This window comes from Hylobates moloch, unplaced genomic scaffold, assembly GCF_009828535.3.
Source record: "Hylobates moloch isolate HMO894 unplaced genomic scaffold, HMol_V3 SCAFFOLD_4, whole genome shotgun sequence".
Classification (NCBI taxonomy): domain Eukaryota; kingdom Metazoa; phylum Chordata; class Mammalia; order Primates; family Hylobatidae; genus Hylobates; species Hylobates moloch.
The window spans coordinates 46091278-46112870 of record NW_026652279.1 but is presented as its reverse complement, the minus strand read 5'-3'; the positions used below and the strand labels follow the sequence as shown (position 1 = coordinate 46112870).

Below are 21593 nucleotides of genomic sequence, written 5' to 3'. Positions count from 1 at the left end.
TAATCACCAAATCACAAATTAGAGGATTATGAGAATTAAAATATTTCAGTTTGATCATCTCACACCATTCTACTTGGAAGGGAAATTGTAGTTCTTAAGATATCTTCAGGGGAAGAAAATATTCTAGGAAGGCTTTTTGCCTTTCTTTGTAAAACATGTTCAACATAAGTATTCTATCCTGGTGGCACGTATACAGTGAAATAACCTTTGAAGGTTTTTTTCCCCTGTTTTATTTTGTTTTTCCAGTATGAGTTAGTAGAATCTTTTGGAATTTGAAATAGAAATCAGAAGCCATTTACCTAAAATGGTCCCTTCTTACTGGTGCATGATGAATGTGTGTGTCTCTCAGATAAAGTGGACATGAACATTTCTATAGCCTTGAAAAAAAGTTCTCTTCCCTGGTGTATGACAAAGTGAAGGATATAATTTAGATATGTTTAAGCACTGTATCCATGCCTGTAGTATCCCTTCTGCCAGTTTCCAAGCACATATGTATACACACACATTCAATATGTAGGGAAAGGGCTGCCCAAGAGTTCAGACTGTAGGGAAAATCTGGAAGAATGGTAAGTTCTACATTTTCTCCACCCTTCAGGCCAAAAAGAAGTAGAGAATGGCTCCAGGAACACCCCTCGTCTCTCTGAGGGTGTGTGTGAAGAGTGATGGTCGTTTCTCGGCTAGTCATGTAATCAGGATATGTTTGTGAACCTACAGTGGGTTGAGGAGAGCTGAGAGTTGGGACTAAAGCTATCTAAGATGAAATTTATAGTGCCTAAGAATTAAAACCCTGGTTTGGCTAATTAGGGGAACATTATCCAGGAAGTGTTCTTGGTGTAGAGGTTGCCTTAGCTGAATCTTAAAGGATAAAATGTACCCAATGAAAAGGGATATCATTTATTTAAAAACTTGAGAAACCACCTTTCATTCAAATTAACACACACATATAAATAAATTGATTCAGGTCATAATTCTGCAGCAGCTTTTTAACCTTCAGTGGAAAAAGTAGCTTCATGTCTGTGTTGTTTATTGTTGCTTTTCCTGCATTTATGACAATACTTTGAATGAATAATATTATGCCATAGAGAAAATCCTAAACTTACCCAGGAAAATGAATACAGAAGCTCATTGGAAAGTTTAGTTGTTACTCAGGCCCATAAGTCATCCCTGAGGTTGCCAGAATTCAAACCATTTAGGCCTTCATAGACCAGTGTGAGCATTTTGCATTATATTTAGAAACATATTGAGAACTAGAGGAAGTCAAGGCTGCTCCCTACTGAAAGCAGGTGATTAATTTCACTCCAGCCACATGAATGACCTGTGGGTGGCCCTTGCCAGTGTGTGACAGAAACACCCAGGGAAGAAATGATTTGCCAGGTTCCTTGGCTTCCTTTCCTCATCTGACACGATTAAGTAATCTTTGCAAGGTGTGTAAGAGTCTATTGAACCTGCTGTTGCTCCACTATAGGGTGAATTGTTAATGTGTTCCCAAACCAACAGTGTTGGGACACAGACCAGTAAACAGGCTTTCCCACTCCTTAGTGCAAACATAATTTGTGTACAGCCTGTGAGCTATTCAGATTACAGGCCATGAGGGACATTGCAGTGGAAGGCTGAAAGGATTCTTCCCTACACAAAAACTGCAACTTAAAGTCACCCTCATGTATTTGGTAAAAAGACAGAATGTGCCCCACTTTGTGAAATTCTATTCCAGTTTAAAGGGCTAAGAAAGCGCAGAGTTCAGTAATGTGGTTTCAGTGTTCTCCCCATTGGTGTAATCAAATCCTTTTAGAAGGAAAACTAGCGGTGAAAGATTTTTGATTTCCTCTTTCCTCTTCCTTTGATACTGGTGGTTTAATTATAATAGATTCATAAAAGAACCTGGCCCCTATTGGAAGACGTGTTAGTTTTCTTTTTCTTTCCACCAAGGTGTAAACCATTCATTATGATTTTATCAGATACCTGCAGTGGCATGCTGGTAAACTGGCTCTCCAAAAAATAAAACAAAACTCTAAAAGCCTTTATTTGTAGTTTTTGCCAATTTCTATGGTATAAATACTCCCATCCTAGCTGATTTCAGGCTACCAATGTGTAATTTCCAAATAAGGAGTTGGGAAGAGGTGCTAGTATCTTGCTCTCAGCAGCCAATGTTAGTCAGCTCCAGCATACCCCAAATCATTATATTTTAGCAATTTGATTAATTTTATTTTGATAATTCTAAAATACTAAGAATAGTAATTATCAACTTCCAAATACTATATCAGTATAGAAGCATATAAATATCCATTTGTAAAACCACATAGTTATGTACATACATATATATGTGATGGCATGATTTTCAACATTTGCAGTCATTTCTGTTGAGCATTGTACACTTGCTAAAGGCTAAGGAAAAAAAGTAAAGTTTAGAATTGGTATTCTTGTATTCAATTAGAAAAACAGTTGCTACTGAAGGAATTCGTACATTGTCCTCAAAATTTGATCTGAGCTGTATCTTTTTAATGCATTGAAAGGCTTTTTATCTTTTTTTAAAGGAAAGTGCATAATTTATTACATTTATGAGGTTATAATAAAATGCATACTTAGGAACTTTAAACATCAGTTAAAAGTAATCATCAGACATAAAATTCTCAAATCTTGGAACCCAAAATACTAAATTTTAGAATTTTCTTAAAACCTCTTTCTCATGATTAACTTAGTTTGAAAATTATTATGTTCTTTCATAAGAAAAGAAGGAAAATTTAAAAATAGACATGTTGATGGAGGCAATAGTTCTTCTCAGCTGGTTTTTCAGAGATGATTTCAGGGTTCAGATTGATTTGCAACCATTTAACATTTAATGCAGAGGAAGAGTTGACTATTTCCTTCCCTCATACTAATTTTTCGTGAGAAAGATGCTTTTAGTGCTAGGAGGAACATTGTGAAACAATGTCTTCACAGAGGTAGAATCAGATGAGTAAGTAATTGCTGAATGCAGACATTTTCAAAATTGTTAGCCTAGGCACTATTTGCTCAAATGAGTTTAAAATATATACATTAAACCCCAAAGCAGAGAAGCTTTGGTTGAGAATGATAGGGGAAAGTGGAGATGACTGAAGATGCCCTGAAATCCCTCCCCCCCCTTTTGTTTTTGCATCTATTCCTACCCTCTAAGTGGATCATTTCTGAGCCCTGAAGTACAGTTTGAAAAATGCAAATTTCAGAAATTTCTCAGCTACTTATTGTCTACATGTGGACAGCAACAAAATAGTCAATGCCAATTGATCTCATTTACTGTAAGCTGATCTTCACAATGAGTATGGATAACTGCACCCATATTGATGACATAGTAGATTATGCGTATTACTTACAAGGTCAACAGAAAATTGATTCATATTACAGTCCTATTGTGTAGTCGCAGATAGGACTGGTCTGAGTAACTTCTAAACATGGCTTTAGGTAACTAAGCACTGTTCCATTTAATTTTAGTTCCATTGGTATTAAAACCATGCAGAATTTATTTTCTAAATGATATTTTACAAATAATAATCCCAAGGAAAATTTATTTTCTAGAATCCTCAATCAGTGAACTTTGAGTTGTGTTGCTGGAGCCTGGAGTTCCATGGAGCAGCATCTCAGCAGTAGTTTCTGGGAATTGGGGTTGTTTTGCAGAGGCCAGGTTAACAAAGATTGGGGCCCTAGGATTGGGGTCCTATCTCGCAATCCCCTACACCTCTACCAAACTATTTAATGATCTTGGTTAAACTTTGATTTGACATTTTAACTAAAAATAATTAAAAATTACTGTTTTGGCCGGGCGCGGTGGCTCACGCCTGTAATCCCAGCACTTTGGGAGGCCGAGGCGGGCGGATCATGAGGTCAGGAGATCGAGACCATCCTGGCTAACGCGGTGAAACCCCGTCTCTACTAAAAATACAAAAAATTAGCCGGGCGTGGTGGCGGGCGCCTGTAGTCCCAGCTACTCGGGAGGCTGAGGCAGGAGAATGGCGTGAACCTGGGAGGCGGAGCTTGCAGTGAGCCGAGATCGCGCCACTGCACTCCAGCCTGGGCGACAGAGAGAGACTCCGTCTCACAAAAAAAAAAAAAAAAAAAAAAAATTACTGTTTTAAACTGAAGACCAAATTCAAAAGGTCTTCAATCTTGGCAAGATTAAAACTCAACATAATTCAAAACTCATCTTTTCAGGCAGGCACCCAATCTGTATTTAGCTTGAATTATTTAGTTTACAAACAGATACTGCTCAAATTCTAAAATTTGACTTGTAGTATAAATCATAAACAAATGGAATTTGAATGACTCACCCAGGGTTACTAACAAAAATTTTTTATTATGTATTTATTTATGTATGTATGTATTTATTTATTTATTTTTGAGATGGAGTCTCGCTCTATCACCCAGATTGGAGTGCAGTGGTGCAATCTTGGCTCACCGCAACCTCTACCTCCCAGGTTCAACCGATTCTCCTGCCTCAGCCTCCCGAGTAGCTGGGATTACAGGAGTGTGCCACCATGCCCAGCTAACTTTTTGGATTTTTGGTAGAGATGGGGTTTCACCATGTTGGTTTCACCAGGTGTCAAGCTCCTGGCCTCAAGTGATCCACCCACCTTGGCCTCCCAAAGTGCTGGGATTGTAGGCATAAGCCACTGCCCCGGCCTCAAATTATTAAAATTATTATATCCATGGGTACTTTAACTTAAAAAAATAGGCTAATAATGCAGTAATATTTTTTAGTTCTACTCCAGTGTGCAACATAATTGTATAAATAATGCATTCCTTCTGATAGGATACTACTTAAAAAATTCTATCTATACAATTTTGGAATATCCACAAAAATAAGATTTCTAGAAGGTTAAAGGCCAAAATCGGTCTAAAAAATTCTAAAAATATCTGTCGCCTTTCTTTTTCCCACTCCTTAGCCCTAGTGGACAATAGCTGTTTGTGCCTCTGTGGAAGCAAATGCTCCAAAGGGAAATATGCATGGGCAATGGGGCCAATTCTTATTTAACTCCACAGACTGACATCCTAAATGCCTCTTCAGTGATTAACATCACAACGTGACACAATTCAGCTGGGTAAAAGGGATAGGTCCCATAATGCCATGCTCACTCCTTATAAATTCAAGTAGACTACTTGAAAAACCGCTCATACAAAGCTATGAATCTATACCTGTCCATATCAATGCCCCATGTAAAACTTCCCAATGCTTGCCTACCTTTTGCAACCTGAATGCAATCTAACTTATTTCTGCAGCATAGGAGGCCTCATGTGATCTCACGTCTTAGCTTTCTGATCAGATGTCCTTCTACTCTGCCCTTCTTCCCCATTCTCTAGCCCTAATAGCTTTCTTAAGGTGTCTTGAATGCATACAGCTTGCTCCTGTCCCAGGGCCTTTGCACTTGCTTTCTCCCTTGAGCTTCCATGGTCACCTCTTAGCCCTTGCCTCTTGGCACGCAGGTCTCCATTTGAATGTCCCTTGCTCAGAGAAGACTTCCCTGACCATTTGGGCAGAACAGCACTACCCCTACCAATGCCAACGGTTATATCACATTACCCAATTTATTTTCTCTGTAGCATTCTTAGTGCCTAAAACGACTGTGTTTATCTGTGCTGTCCTCAGTTTCTCTCCCTCTCAGTAGACTTTTCATTTCTTGAAGGCTGCATGGTAGTTCCAGTGCTCAGAATAGAGCACAGCACATAGAAGGCTCTCAATAGACATCCACTGACTGGCCAATAATATGGATTGCACTTATGGAGAGATTTCTTTTCATAAACAGCTTGAAGGGGAAAGAATCATTTAATTTTTTTTAAATTGGAAGCCCCACAAGAAAAGCTAAGAGTTTTTCAGGCAAGTGTCCGTTTTTATTGCTTGCAGCCCAGTTCTTTGGAATTTTATACATCAGCAACTTCTTTTCCATAACCCATTTCTAAATATTTCACAGGCACCCAGACACTCTGAGTCTGAATGAGGGTATTTGATTCAGAAGGAAAATTGGTCAGAATGTGAAAAAGGAAGGTGGGCCCTTAGGAGGAACAAGGTGGGGATGTGGATAGAGATTCTTTACTTCCTATAGAGAAAAGGGAGAGTAGGAGGGAAGAATAATGGGGTAGAAAATGGAGAAAAAAGCGGGAGGAAAAAAAGCAGAAGAGGACCAGAAATCGATCAGGGGAGGCAGAAAGAATAAGCAAGGGCAAAGTGGAGAAAGAATAGATGGTAGAAAAGAGGAAGAAGGAGTAATAAGCGAGAAAGCAAGAGGCCTGGGAGAAGCAGGGCTGGAGGGGCGCTGAAGAGCAGGGGAAGGCACTGACTGAGCTGAGTACCAAGAGACAGCCGTGGTTTTCTTGTAGCTCTGTTTCTGACAAGCTCTCTGGCCATGGCCAAGGCCAATTTACCTTCCTTGCTGGTAAAAGAAGATGGTTTTACGGGATCTTCCAGCACTAGCGCTCTCTGTTCTTGGCTTCACAGACAGCAGGCCCTAAAGGGTTCCTTGGCAAATGGATTTTCTGTCTTTGAGCAGATCTAAGTGGCAGATGGGGCACAGCTCCCCTAGGAGAGACCCCCCCGCCACCCCCTGCCCACCATTGTCTGAGCCCTTCTGCAGCATCAGTCCCCAGCCAGTGCTGCCTCAACAAACCAAGAGACATTGTCTCTGCTTGCTTCCAGACAGGAAAAGAGAAGGATTGAGTTTCATAATCTCACAATTTTAAATGGAGGCCTATTTCGATACAAAGTTTCAGATTACAAGGCATGTTTCAGAAACATTCTTTACTTGGAACACCTCATAGAGAGACAGTCTTGGAACTGGACAGTCCTGGGTTCAACCTCAGGTTCCTCACTGCATGGTTTTAATGATTTGTATAACCTTCAATGTCTTCATCTATAAGATGGAGTTTAAAATGTTACCCTTAAACAGTTGTGATGAGGATTTCATGAGGTAACATATTTAAAGAACCAGGTATAGAGTAGGTCCTCAATTAGTATCATTTTGCCTAAGTTCTGAAATCCTCATACTCTCCTCTCCCCATATGAAGATCCTCTGGGCAATTCTTTTTTTTTTTTTTTTTTTTTTTGAGACGGAGTCTCGCTCTGTCGCCCAGGCTGGAGTGCAGTGGCATAATCTCGGCTCACTGCAAGCTCTGCCTCTTGGGTTCACGCCATTCCATTCTCCTGCCTCAGCCTCCCAAATAGCTGGGACTACAGGCACCTGCCACCATGCCTGGCTAATTTTTTGTATTTTTAGTAGAGATGGGGTTTCACCGTGTTAGCCAGGATGGTCTCGATCTCCTGACCTCATGATCCACCCGCCTCAGCCTCCCAAAGTCTTGGGATTACAGGCACGAGCCACTGCGCCTGGCCCCCTCTGGGCAAATCTTAAAATTGAAGATGGTAAAAGCATGGATAACCTATCATCTTCCTACAGGTAAAATAGTGGAAGAAATTACTTCATCCAGCAAATAAAGAGAACAATGGTTTCTTGGTGACCCAAAGTAAAGTATTTCAGAGTATTATTTTGTATTCATAGTAATAAAAAAGACAAATATATTATTCAATGGATACTGCAACAATAGACAGAATTGCAACAAACATGAATTTAGCCAAATCTGTTGTTTGGAGGCCTGCAGTGGAGGAGAAATATCAGAGGGGTCTTGGAATCAGTCTTATCTATGTTTGAATCAAAGGTCCAGTCCCTAACCAGCTCTATGCTGTTAATTCAACATCAGGTTTGTCATTGTGAAATAAAATATCCTCATTGCAGAACTTGGTGGTTGTCGGTATTAAATAGATCACGTGTAAAAGGTGTCTATTATGGTATTTTATTGAACACATAGTAAGTGCCTAATAGAAAGTCACCATTGTTCCTGTCCTTTCAGCTGAAGCTATTGGGAAACTTTTTTTTTCTTTGGTACTACACCTGATTTTATGAAGGAAATTAACGTGCAAATAGGACATGATTTATGGCCAGCAAGAGAGACACATAATGATTTGCAGTCTCTTTTGGGAGTCAGAGACTATTCTATTTGGCCTACCTTGTAGCTCAGCAACATTACCAAGTCCTTACATTATCAGTAATGATTGAGCCTGGAAGTCAGCCAAGGCTACCAGGTAGTGATGTTAGGATTAATTTGGGCTTCATGTAATTGGTCCCTCAGAAACTGCAATCTAGGGATTCAATAGGAAAGGTTGGGACACCTTAAGGGAAATAGCTAACACACTCTTTCCAGGTAGATACCAGCTATAACTTATCACATCTTGGATTTCAATCCTACAGTCTTAGACCTAAAAGGAAACTTAAAAATTGCCTAAGCCTGGGAACTGGATGGGCTTCAGGAGGGTTCTTTCATCTCCTAAGATTATTTGCAACATGTTATACTGTGTGTGCATATGGATGATATTCTTGGCAAAATGACCTTGTCTTTCATCAGATACTCTACTGGGACCACTGCACAAAAATATTATGATCCACTATGCTCGAACAATCTCCAGAAGAAGTTGTGTGTGCCTGTGGTTTAATGAACGATGAAGCATGTTCTGGGATTCAGTTGCATGGTCTGGCCGTGGTTCCACAATGGGTTAGCATCAGAATAGAGCAGATAAACCCAGATGTTGCAAGAACTGTATTCTACTGTCATTCAGTTAATTTGTCCTTATTAATACGTATAATTTCCACACTACACAGGCATTGTGAGGGATGTAGATTATAAAAGTGAATATCTGTTGTCATGGAAGTTACAGTCTGGACGGGGAGAAAAGTAAGGCTCTTAAAAGAAAACAGAAACAAAAAAAACTCAGGACCAGTATAGAACAAAATAAGTTTGTGACTGCCTGCAAACTGCAGTCTGTAGTTGTGGCAAAGGAATTCAGAGGCCATGATAGTGGGTAGGGTCTGAAGAAAAGAAATGAGCATTATGATGAAGCATTGGTGAGGATACCGGCCTTAGTAGTTTGTGCCAGTGAGGAGAAGGTAGGGCATGTTGGACCTTGAAGTGGTCAGAAGTTTTCAGTCTTGGTCCAACAGCAAATAGAGGGTGGTTAAAATTTTTACTTCACCATATTATTTTGCTCCCAGAATGACTCTGATGTCTCTATGAAGTGTACACAAAGCACAATCCACACTTATGAATTCGATTCAGACTATTAATATTATTTCAGCATACTTGTTAAAGTGACTTAACAATCTACTTCTAGACTGAATTTTTGGTCATATCTGAAGGACCAAAAAATCAAAATTGATTTAGGATTAACTTCAAAATAGGACCCAATCACAATAGTTGTTCCTATTGCACTGCTATGCAGTTTGCCTGGGGTCATTTCTTCCTAGAGAGTGACGCCTGAAGTGCCTGCCTTCCACTCAGCCTCCATAGCTGGGAACAGAATTACACTGGTGCCCTCTGCTGGGATGAAATGGGAAGTTGATCAGGAAACAATGGTGTCTTCGTCTTTTCAACCTAGAGACGTAGGTGGCGATTCCCCGGCCCACCGCAGCCTCCAGGCTGGATTCATTTAGTGTTCTCTCCAGGCCTGCCTGTCAGGTGTCTTCTTTGCATCATACCTGAATTTATTAACCAAAAGGAGTAATTGGGTTTTTATTGTAAGAAGGTTGTCAGCTAATTTTTAAAAGTAGTCCAAGGAAATGCCGCCCCCTTTCCTCTGACAGTTTGAGAGCTGGGCCCTGGTTCAACACACAGGGCGACTCATCTTGGGTGGTGGCTTGGCCGTCTTGCTAGAGAACAATACATATTAAGGGCCACGGGGAGACTCTGGGACCGTTTTAAAAAATCCTGTTAAATTATTATTATTATTATTATTATTTGTTTTAATGGTGAAGAAAGCACATTGATATTCATTGCTGATTTTCTTGGCTCAAATAAACAGCATTAATGCTATGGTGTTAAATTCGATTTAGAGTGTCTACTCTGGTGTGCCTTTGGTACCCTGCTCAGCTGATTTTTCTGCTAGAGGTGAAAAAACGTTCAGTTGTAATTAAGAAAGGGGTGGGGGAGTGCTGAGAAGGAAACCGAAAGAGAGAAGAGTTGTGAAGTCTCATGTGTGCAAATTGGTAATGAACTTCTAAAATAAAAGGATGGGGGCTGGGGCGGGGCGGGGCAGGGGAGAGGATGGATTGAAATGATCCTTTCCTGCGCCCCACTTTTATTTTATTTTATTTTGTTTAGGATCAATAATATGGACATGGAGGTCTGCCGCTGGTTTCCATAACAACCTGGCTTATTGAAAGACTGCAGGCTCCACGAATCCCCAATTATCAGCCTTCCAGGGCTTATTAATGGAGCTGAGCATCCCAGTGAGGCAGGCAGCTCATTGTTGGCACGTGCCTGGTGGGCTGGCGGAGGGTGGAGGAGATGGGAAGAGGAGATGTGTGGTGAGACAGCAGCCATTTTTCCCCGTCACTTGCAGGGGGCGGGGGGAGCAGTCATTCAGGAGGCTGTGAGAGCCTCTCTTGAAGCCCTGAGCGGCTGCCGCTGCTGTTACAGGCAGCCCAGAAATCGAAGCAAAGCTTGTTTTTCCAGCTCCACCCCAAAGCCATCTATCTGGAATAAATCCATATGAATATATCACACGCCCTGTATGTTTATTGAGCTTCTGTAATTAGTCGGGCTTTCCTCACAAAGACAATGGTGACTCTATATTTCTAATATTAACTCAAGCCTTAATTAAAATGTGAAGCCAACCTAATGCATATTTGATAGCTTTGAATTACTCAGTCTTTGGTCTGGCTTCACTTATTAGGCCCTCGCCATAGAATAATTACAATAGCAACAATAATACCCATGATCATCAAAATACAGATAACATTTACTTATCTTGTGCCAGGCTTTCTGCTAAAAGCTCCACATGGAGTTTCTTGTTTAAGCTTCACAATGATCCTATGATGAGGGGTATCACTGTCCCTTTTTTACAAATGAGGAAACAGAAGCAAGAGAACTTAAATGACTTATCTTAGGCTACAGGGCTAGTGAGTACATCAGAGTCTCATTTCTGCTCCCTTTCCATAATTATTTTTTATTATTCTACATAGGTATCCTCAAGATAGAAAAAGAACAGCACATTTATAGTAAATTTTGTGCTATTCAATGTTAATTGGGGAATGAAACATTCTGGTTTATCAAATATTTTGATTAATAATTGCTATTCATGTCATGATTGGATTTCCAGTGGGAAAGATCTGGGATATAATAAAACATACACAACATTAGAAGTATAGTAATCATAGTCATAAAATGCTTCAGGATCATTATACAAATGTGAATTTTTATTGTAGTGGAGAAGTGTTAGTTGATAAAGACTTCTGTTTGACAAAATGCCAGTTGAACTGTTTTTATAGCATGGAAATACCAGTGCCTTAACACTTTTGAATATTGTAGATTTCAAAGTGCTTTACATAAACTACCACAGAAGTTCAATGTGATGAGAAAAGAAAAATTTTAGGATCTTTCAGAGTTAAAGAATATTAGTGCTTGGAAAACCTTAAATGCATTAAATACTCTGGATCCTTAGACTATGCTTTTTAAAACTGGAACCTTAGAGTAACTGGGAAATGGAATGTGACACACCCTTGAGGTGGTTCAATGCAAGTCTGTCATCAAGCACTGTTAAAACAGATCAACATTTCCAGAAATTTCATCACAGTTGCTCAAATAACATTTTTTATTATTTTAGTCTCCAGAAGTGAAAATAGAACTTGTTTCCAAGGCCCCCAACTTTTTAAGAATTAAGAGAAGTGACAATATGGATTGTTTTATTTAATACTTAGCATATAATCTAAGCATTTTACATGTGTCATCCATACACAGCAACCCTATGAGGTAAGTACACCCCTGTTTATAGATGGAGAAATCAAAGTACAGAGAACACATAACATGCCTGAGGTATCACATTTGGGAAACACATTCAAACTCAGGCAGTCTAGTTCCTGAGTCTGTGTTCTTAACCAGAGTTGTCTATACTCTCTCCAATTTGTTTCTTTCTATTCTGCGTTTAATCCACAACAATCACATCTACCTCCTACCCACTCCCCAAACTCCCCATCCAGTGAAACAGCTTTAGCCAGACTCACGAGTGACCTCCACATTGCCAAAACCCAATGGCCAATTCTAAGGCCTCATCTCCTTTTACCTACTAACAGCATCGCAGAGTTGATCACTTTCTACTCTTTGAAACACTTTCGTGACTGCTCTTCCAGGATGTTGTCTATTCTGATTACTTTTGCCAACCTACTGGCTAGTCCCATTCAGTTTCCTTTGCCTTTCCTTCATTTCCCTGATTTCTAAATGTTGAGTTACCCCACAGCTCAGTTCTTGGATGTCCTCCCCTCTTTTCTCTTCGACATTCGGTCTCTCTCTCTCTCTTTTTTTTTTTATTTACATTTATGCCTTTGGTGATCTCTCCAAGCTCATGGGTTTAAACACTGTCTACCATGTGATAAGCCCCAATCTCCCTTCTATAGCCCGGACCTCTCTCCCCACTCCAGACAACTGCTTACTCTACATCTCAACTTGGATATCTAACAGATATCTCAAATTAAATCACTTGAAAACCAAACTTCTGTCTTTTTTTTCTGAACTTACGCCTTCTCCAGTCTTTCTCATCTCAGGAAATGACAAGTCCATCATTTCCTGATACTTAGGCCATATGCCTTAAAATTATTCCTTTTTTTCTTTTCCTTTGACAACATTAAATCTATGAGCAAGTCTTATTGGCTCCGCCTTCAACATATATCCAGAATCTCAGCACATCTCACTTTTTCTAGCACCCATTTCACTTCAGCAAAAGTTGTCCTTAAAGTGGCCTCAAACCTCCATGTTCTCAGCATATCCACTAGGTCACCACTTGGATTTCCTCTCCTGTTACTCTCCATTTCTTGGTCCTTTCTAGCAATACTGATTTCCTTGCTGCCTCCCCAACAAACAGGTGTGCTCATATCCAGGGAATTTGCAATTTACTGTTCCCTCTGCCTCAAAACCTCCCTCCTCTAGAAATTTATAGAATTCACTCTCTAACCATCTTCAGCTCTCCGTTCATATATCACCTTCTCAAAGCAACTTTCTCTTCGTTTAATAGTCACCCCAGCAGGGCGCGGTGGCTCACGCCTGTAATCCCAGCACTTTGGGAGGCCGAGGCGGGCGGATCACGAGGTCAGGAGATTGAGACCATCCTGGCTAACACAGTGAAACCGCGTCTCTACTAAAAATACAAAAAATTAGCCGGGCGAGATGGCGGGCGCCTGTACTCCCAGCTACTCGGGAGGCTGAGGCAGGAGAATGGCGTGAACCCCGGGGGGCGGAGCCTGCAGTGAGCCGAGATCGTGCCACTGCACTCCAGCCTGGGCGACAGCGAGACTCTGTCTCAAAAAAAAAAAAAAGAAAAAAAAAATAGTCACCTCAACCTCATCCCAGCATTTCCCCTTCTTTTTCCCATTTTTGTTATGTTCAGGAATTTTTGTTTGTTGGTTAGTTTTGTTTGTTTGTTTGTTTTTAGACAGATTCCTGCCATTGTTGCCCAGGCTAGAGTGTAGTGGTGCAATCTCGGCTCACTGCAACCTCCACCTCCTGGGTTCAAGTGATTCTCCTGCCTTAGCCTCCTGAGTAGCAGGCACTACAGGCGACCACCACACTGGGCTAATTTTTGTAATTTTGTATTTTTGTATTTAGACGGGGCTCCACCATATTGGTCAGGATGGTCTCAAACTCCTGACCTCAAGTGATCCACCCACCTCAGCCTCCCAAAGTGCTGGGATTACAGGCATGCACCACCACACCCAGCCAATTTTGTTATTTTCATAGTGCTTACTGCCATCTAATATATTATATGTTACATTTATTTATTTATAATAATAATGTAAACTTCATGAAGACAGAGTATTTTTGGTTTTATTATTATTTCGTACACTGTGGTATTCTCAGCAACTGGAACAAGCAATAAATGCTCAATAAATATCAATTCATTCAATAAGTGAAGAAGATACCAAGCACATGTATTAAACAGGCAGTTCTGAAGGAACTTTCTCTCTGCCACCTAAGCACATGTTTCCCCACCTTCCTTTGTCCCTGTACATTCTTTGGTGACTCATAGAGTTCTCACATGTAATGCCATCCTCCTAATGACCGGAAGATGATGGCCACTGGACAGCAGCTATAACTGGGTTGTGTCTGTGGCATCAGGGCACTAGCCCCTTGTTTTAGCCTCACTGCTTCACAAGCCCTCCTTACGTGGAGTCCATGCCACAGGGAGGAAACTGTTTCATCTTTCAATGCAAAGGATATATCTCTAAAAGCAGAGAACCATTTTAGCAAATTCAAAACCAGTGGGAATTCTGCCCAGACTGGAAATAGATGGCAAAACACACTTTTGCTTAGAAGTGAGCTGCCTTTCTTTCATGTTGAATCATCAAATCAAAGTCATAGAAACTTTAATGTCTAACAAAGAGTCTCTGGCAGATTAAAACTTTCCACTTATAAATTATAGTTAACTCAGCATTTACCTATTAGTAACCCTTTTGTAGTATGTTAAATTTGCTTACGTATTGATTATAACTCGATGTGATTGGAACGTTTTTCCATACGGGAGTATTTCTTCAAAGGAACCACTGCATAAAAATTCAGAGTACATGTGCGTGTGTGTGTGTGTGTGTGTGTGTGTGTGTATTATATATATAATATATATATAAAATATATATAATATATATATAAAATATATATATATATAAAACCAGTTCTGTTGGTCATGATCAGAGTCCAAGGATTAAGTCTCATATCATCCATTAGCTTTGCACAATTAGAAAATAGTTTTGTGACTCAGATTACTCCAATAAAACCAGTAGGTCTTCTCTTAAGATTCTAACTGTGGTTGGTAAGAATAAATGCAGAACACTGTGAGACAAACAAATCTAGTTTGTATAGCTGTAGACAATCTTTGGTGAGAAAAGTCTGCCTATGTCTGTGTGGCTATGTTTTTATGTGGTGGGACTTAGAAAGTGGAGTGGAAAAGTGTGGGTAGAGGGTGGAAATGAGCACATACTTAGGTGACGAGAGAGATGAGGGTGTGGGGGTGTCAGTGCTACCTGAAAAATCCTAATCCCAAAGGAAAGTGGGAAGGGACCAGGGTGACAGCAAGCAACTATAAAACTTTAAAATCTATGGACCAGAACCCCTGATAATAGGAATCTGTTTATAAGTTAGATAACAAAATATGTTTGTATATATGATGACTTGGCCCTAAACTGTAATCCTTCATTTCTTACTCATAGCCTCAACATTCCCACCACCATCCTCCATTGTTGGAACAGCTGCCCAGCCCTTACATATGACAAGAGAAAATGGGAGGAGCAGGAAGGCAGGACACCTTAGGCATAAAAGGCTGTGTTTCATCTTTACTGCTGAGTCCTTGTAAAAGTGGCAGCCATTCTCGTGGATTGGAATTCCCTGCCCCTGATCTTAGGTGGACAATTGTTGATTGTGTCTGTCTACCATGGAAAGATTTGGTTTACTGAGGAAGTACTTTGGCATTGGCAGGAGGTTGATAAGAATACAATCATTCTACCTCCGCTATTCATCTTGAACATCCTGCATCCTGACACCTGCTGAGTAAGACAGATTTGTACCTTGTCACCACATGTGTGATGTGCACGTGAGAAACATTAACAGGGTTGATGCCACTCTCTTACAAAGAGAATTTTGTTTTCACTTGTTCTCTCCCATATTGCTCTAACACCCTCTGTGCCATCGTTCCCAACCTTCCTTCCTCTTCCCCCACCACTATGCGCCCACCCAGATCTCTTGAGAGTCGTTACTACTCAGCCCATCAGCCAAAGTTAGTGGGTTACCATGGTAACCAGGCAGCTGGTGTCTAGACACTCTGAGAGATGCCTTGCAATTGAGCTGCAAATCTAGCTTCTATCAAACACCCCCTCTCTTCCCTCCTCCTCTTTCCTCCCATTTCCTTTTTATTTACAGCAGGCATTAATGCCAACACTGAATGGAGTTTCTTTTTGACAGGCCATTAAAGGAAGAGGGGAATGAGAGAGAGGGTGAAAACCCCCAACTTGCTGTCTTGTCATATCAGTGCAGTGAGAAGACAACCGAGGTGACAGATTCTGATCTGGTTTGCTCTTTCTTCTTTAAGAAGGATTTTATTTAATTAAAATATTTTAAATTAGGAAACAGTGCTGCTAGTCCATTGGGAGTCATATGCATCTTTAAGAGCCAGTAAAAGCATTTTCAGGATAGAGCTTGAGCTGATGGCACTGGGTTGAGGTAAAATTTTTTTCACTGTGTCTGGGCAATCAATGTAATTTCTCTTTCTATGATGCTCAGGAGAATTACATGCCTGTAGTATTACTAGATGGGAAACTATGCAGTGGGATACAGGCAAGTATAAGAAAGGGCCTTAAATGACACCTCAGATCTGGAAAAGTCAAATTTAACTGTTCCTTATTTGTCTCAAGAAAGACAAAAGCAGCTTCTGACAGCCAGGAGCTGGCTTGGAGCTCACAAGTGAGCCTTAGTGTTCTCCTGTTATATATAAACAATTTTGCAGAACACCAACATCAGACAAGGTCACTTTGTGTGACGGATCAGGACAAACAAGACCACCATAATAATCATGTCTGAATGCAGACTAAATATGCACATTGTCCAAACCATAAAATGTCTGAATATTTCCTCAGCCTGGCCAATATGAATAATGATGCTTACTTTATTCCTCCCTCTTCCTAGATGATATTTATTGAGATGCCTAAAAATAAAATTACTCCTGTTTTGTGACAGCATTCCAATCCAGAGCAAATTTCTGTTTCCCTAAAACCACCTCCAAATCACCTAACATCTGCCCAAATAAAGCCCTTTCTAGTCCCTTCTTGTGAGACACCTCATGATTCTCCATGCATAGAGTCTTCCTAGCTGCAACATGTAAATAAACCCACCTTTGCTCAACTATGTATGTGTTCCTTTTAGTCTTGGCTGTAAGTGGTTGATGCTCCATAGAATTTCTCTCTATATTATTATGTGCACTAAAGTTAACTTCAGTGAAAAAGTGTTTTTCTCATTTTCTCCCACATCTAAATATTTTCTATACCATCTTTACCCCAAATTTATTGCTATACCTTCCTGAATTCACTAATTTTCTCTCTGAAATCTCATAAAAACCTAACGTAGAAAACAAAATTAACTCTATTTTTTCTATCTCTAGTATTTTCCCATTTTTGATCTCAATAATTACACAGGATGCCTCAGGGCACAGATGATTTTATAATTATCTTTACTACTCATTGAGAAATTTATTACCTGAATTAGCAGTGATGACAAGGCATGTAGATCAGACTGACAGGAGACATCAAACATGACCCAGTCAAATGACAGTAAGACTTTGACAAAATGTTTAAATTTAGTACACTTTCCCTTAAATCCCAAGGAAAGTTATGTTCCCTGTTTCAGACTAAAGGGTGTCAGATAATTTGTTGGGGCAGCAGCCATCTCCTCTCCCGTTCATATTATGATCTGTCAGCTTTAAGTGACTATTTTAGCTACCACTATCCACAACAGAGAAGAAGTTTGGAAGAGGTCCACCTTGGGAACAGAATGATATGTTAAGATATGACTCTACTCGTTCTGATATTAGTATCTTCTCTGCCACCCCCTGAAATGCCAGCTTGGTGTACTGTCATATATCCTCTGCGCCCCTCTGTGAGATCACTCACCACTCACCGTCTCTCTTTCAAGTGAGTTCTGTACCTGGCTTTGGAATCAGTATCATTGTTATTCCTGGGGTAGGGTCATTTAAAGAGCCCTACACACAATTGGCTCACCACCAAGTCAAATGGTACCCACCAATAATTGGTTTCTTACTTGGGAACAGTTCCATTAACTAGACTTCTGCTTGGTTTACATTACCTACATCCCTATCTTATCTGTTTTAGATTCTGGTTTCTCCAAGGCTAAGGCCTAGCCTTATTCTCATCCATTCTCTTGGAGATGGTAATCTTGTTCTTGGACCTATAATTAGGAGGCTCTATTGTTGGCTGACGGATTTCCCCAAATGTCCATGGTTGGTTTACATTGGACGTTTTTAGTTGCTGTGTTCTACCAACCTCCAATGTTTGTTGACGACTTCTGCTGTGGACCTTCTATTTTATTATTTCTCATAATCATAAGCCTCAGACATTCCACCCCCGCAACCTGTCCTTCCTCCCATTGGCTATTACTGATTCCATGCCCAAATTGTAGTAGTATTGCTAGACTCAATTCTCTTTGAGTCTGATATATTTAACATCAATTGTATTAGTACAGTTCCTATTTTTAAATATTTTCTTTCCATTTCTTCGCCTCCATTAGAGAGATGTTCCTCTGAGAAAGAAGAATCAACAGATATAGGTGCATTTGGGAGAGAGGGTTTTAAGTCTGAATCACTGAGAGAATGTTAAGGCCAATCTGGTTACACTTGTAGAGATAATGGTCAGGTGATGTCTCAAATAAAGACATCGGATTGGAGCCAGGAGTGGAGTCAAGATTGTACTTACTTACTTGGGAAGTAAGAATTTGGAATTTAAGAATTTAAGAAGTCGGAAGTAGAATTTGGAATTTGATAGATATGAGACAAGGAGTTAAAATTTCATGATAAAGAAAGTAATATGCTTACAGTGATCTTTAAGGATTAATGATAAGACAGTGGTAATATAAATCAGGCGGTTACCTGGATAGAGGTCAGGATTGAAGTCATTAGAGGGAATGAGTTTTTCTGATACAGAGTCTACAAGGATAATGTAGACTTGAATCTTGGATTGCGGTCATGTTAGGGGACAGAAAGAAAAAACTAGACCCAGAATGGCAAAAGAAAAGCTAGAAAACAGCAGAAATAAATGCAGAATATAGTGCTCATTGAAGCTAAGAAAAAGAAATATTTTAAGAAGGTGTCAAAGCCAAAATGCACCAACAGTTAAGGAGATGATTTTACTTAATCTGTTGCAAGAGACTCCAGGTCTCAAGATCATGTCTTGGCAGGGTGGTTTTCCATTAGACTTTTATAGGAAGGAGTAGACAAGTTATAGGTCAGGTAATTTTGTGTTGTTTTGCAATCAGGGGAAGTCCAGTCAAGTAAACAGGATTTGTTTCTCTGTGTGTGTAGCTCATTTCAAAGGAAAAAATTCTAATCTCAGCTAAACATCCATAAGCCAAAAAATGGAAAGTTAGAGTATCTGTATCTATTTTGGTCAGCAGGTTCAGGCAAAAGGGGAAAGGTCTGTATTTGCCCTTGTTACAGGTAAAGGGGGGGATCATCCCTGAGTCTTACGGGAAGTTGACGCAAGTCATATGGAGAAGAGTGTTCTTCAAGGTTAGCCATTTCCTGGAGTACAAAAAGATGTGGGAGATTTAAGAAAGCAAAAGGCTAAGGGACTTTTCTAATTGTTGATGTTTCGGGAGTACAGTGCTCAGGTAAAGGTCAACAGTCAAAATAAAGAGTACTTAAGGAAAGATAAAGAACAATGGTAAATGAGAAAAGGCCTTAGGATTGGGAATATGTATATTTATGAAATCAAGGAAAACACTGTTATTAAACACAGTAAAGCTAAAATTCAGTTCACAGAGAAATAAGGAAGGAGAGGTGAGGAAGAGATGGCACAATTCCAGTTTATTTTTTAGTGAAGTTTGGTGATTGAAGAAGAAAATAAGATGTTTGTAACTTTATGAGGAAAGAGGCTATTTTTGCCTTTTTGAAGGGCTATCATGTGTCAGAGAATATATTTGAGATATATTTGTTCTGTGTTATTCCAGAAGACAGAACTCCATAGAAACTTAGAGGGAGTAGATTTCAGCTGAGTGTCTGGAATAATTTACTGAAGAGCTGGAATGCCTGTTAAAGCAGAGGCTGTCCATCTGCCTGGGGTGTCATAGGGGATTCCTGCATTAGTTGGGGAAATGCTAGAGGATCTCCCCAGCCTCTTTCTACTCTGAAGTTTCTGTATGTATTCTGATTGCTTTCAAATAAATAGGATTTTGAAATAAGGTAGATAATAAATAGGAGGCAGTTTCTAGATGTAAAGTATGTCTTGGAAAATGGCTTTATTGGAGAGGAAAAAAACATTGGATTGAGAAAAGTGAGAGATGATTTTTCAAATGGCTGTATTATATGATAGGCAGAGCGTACATGACTCTATAGTGCTATCCTCTAAAAACATGGACTCTCCATGACTCTTTGTTCTTTAACTGTTTATTGTTTCAGTGTTTCCAAATAGTCAAATCTATAACATTCTTTGCCACTAAAAATAAGTAAAGAGCTTGGAGATCTTTGACTAAAAAATGAAAAATCAGTACAAATACTAACATCACTTTTTCAATATAGTTCTGGTTGTGTTCCAGTGAGTGCTATTGATTCCAAAAGTGATTTTTTACTCAAAAGCAGCACCGTAATTTGACAGGCCCCAGGAAGCCAAGGCACACAATGACTGCAAAATGGATTGTCCCAGTAAGAGATGGAGATTGCATTTATTTACACACATGCAAGTATATAATGCAAGGCTTTTTTGGTATAATAATATTTAAAAAATTAACTCCCAAACTGAGTTAAATCTTCACAGTTGGCTTTTTAACATTCTGCTGGCACTGGAGGTGAAGGGGGTGGTAGATGGGAGGAATTATCTGCACTTTTATTTCCTCTTCCTCAGGATAGTGAAACGATCTCTTAAATTCTTAGATATGATAGCATTTGTAGTAATTTTAGCTATCTCTGGATTTTCATTCTCCAGTAACTCTTAAGCCATTTAGTCTATGAAGCCTACCATAATCAAATGCTAACTATTCAACCTTAGTTACTAATTTTAGAGGTCTCCACTTGTTTTCTTTCTGCATAAAATATCCACTTCACCTTCCACAATTTGAACATAACATGTTAGAATTTGATAAAACAGTAATCCTCAGCCATGATTCTGCAAGCCTCCAGAGTATCTAAAATTACTTTTGGTAGGCCTTAAAGCAAAATTATATTGAATTACCTTGCATTTCTCAAACAAAAATAGGAATGGAGAGATGGAAGAAAGAAGGGAGAGAGGAGTGGAGTAATACAGTACATTTAGGACTCTTGGAAGAGACGCAAGTTAAAATCAAGCAGTATAATATACTCATTCCCCAAGGCTATGAAAGGCAATGTGATCTAACGGAGGATCGCTGAATTCTAATTAGCTGTGTGTCTTTGGACAAGTCACAGAAACTCTTCATCTTTAGCTTTTCTCATAGAGAATAAGGAACTGAAATCACATCATCTCTAAGGTCTCCTTCAGCTTCTGTTACTTTGTGATTTCATGAACAACTACAAGCTGAGTCTGTGACAATATATACAGATTTTGTATTTTTGTCCTGATTTATGTGGCTTAGCCATTTGCTTTGATAAAATTAACAAGACAACTGCCAACTCTCTAGTTTACTTTGTGCTGTGTAGATACAGCCATAAGGGAAAATTAAACAACAAAGACAAATAATTGTCTGGCTAATCTCAAGTACTACCCAAACACATCATGCCGAACCATGGCAAGGCATGAGCTGAATGAATATGACCCATAAATGCAGTGCTTTTATTTAAAAATTTAAATGTTACC

At 39.6% G+C, this 21593-nt stretch overlaps 1 protein-coding gene across 7 annotated transcripts in view; it reads left to right on the top strand.

Annotated features, from left to right (window-relative positions):
* Positions 1-21593, top strand: part of GAP43 (growth associated protein 43) — a 99581-nt gene that overhangs the window by 61033 nt on the left and 16955 nt on the right. Inside the window, exons 6-7 of one of the 7 annotated variants that reach the window (XR_009213120.1) lie at positions 15258-15594; positions 16006-16093. The exons of 5 other annotated variants lie outside the window; for them this stretch is intronic. The gene's annotated coding sequence lies outside the window, so the exon portion shown is untranslated. The remainder of the gene's footprint in view (positions 1-15257; positions 15595-16005; positions 16094-21593) is intronic. One more of the 7 variants, XR_009213121.1, reaches the window with a different exon arrangement.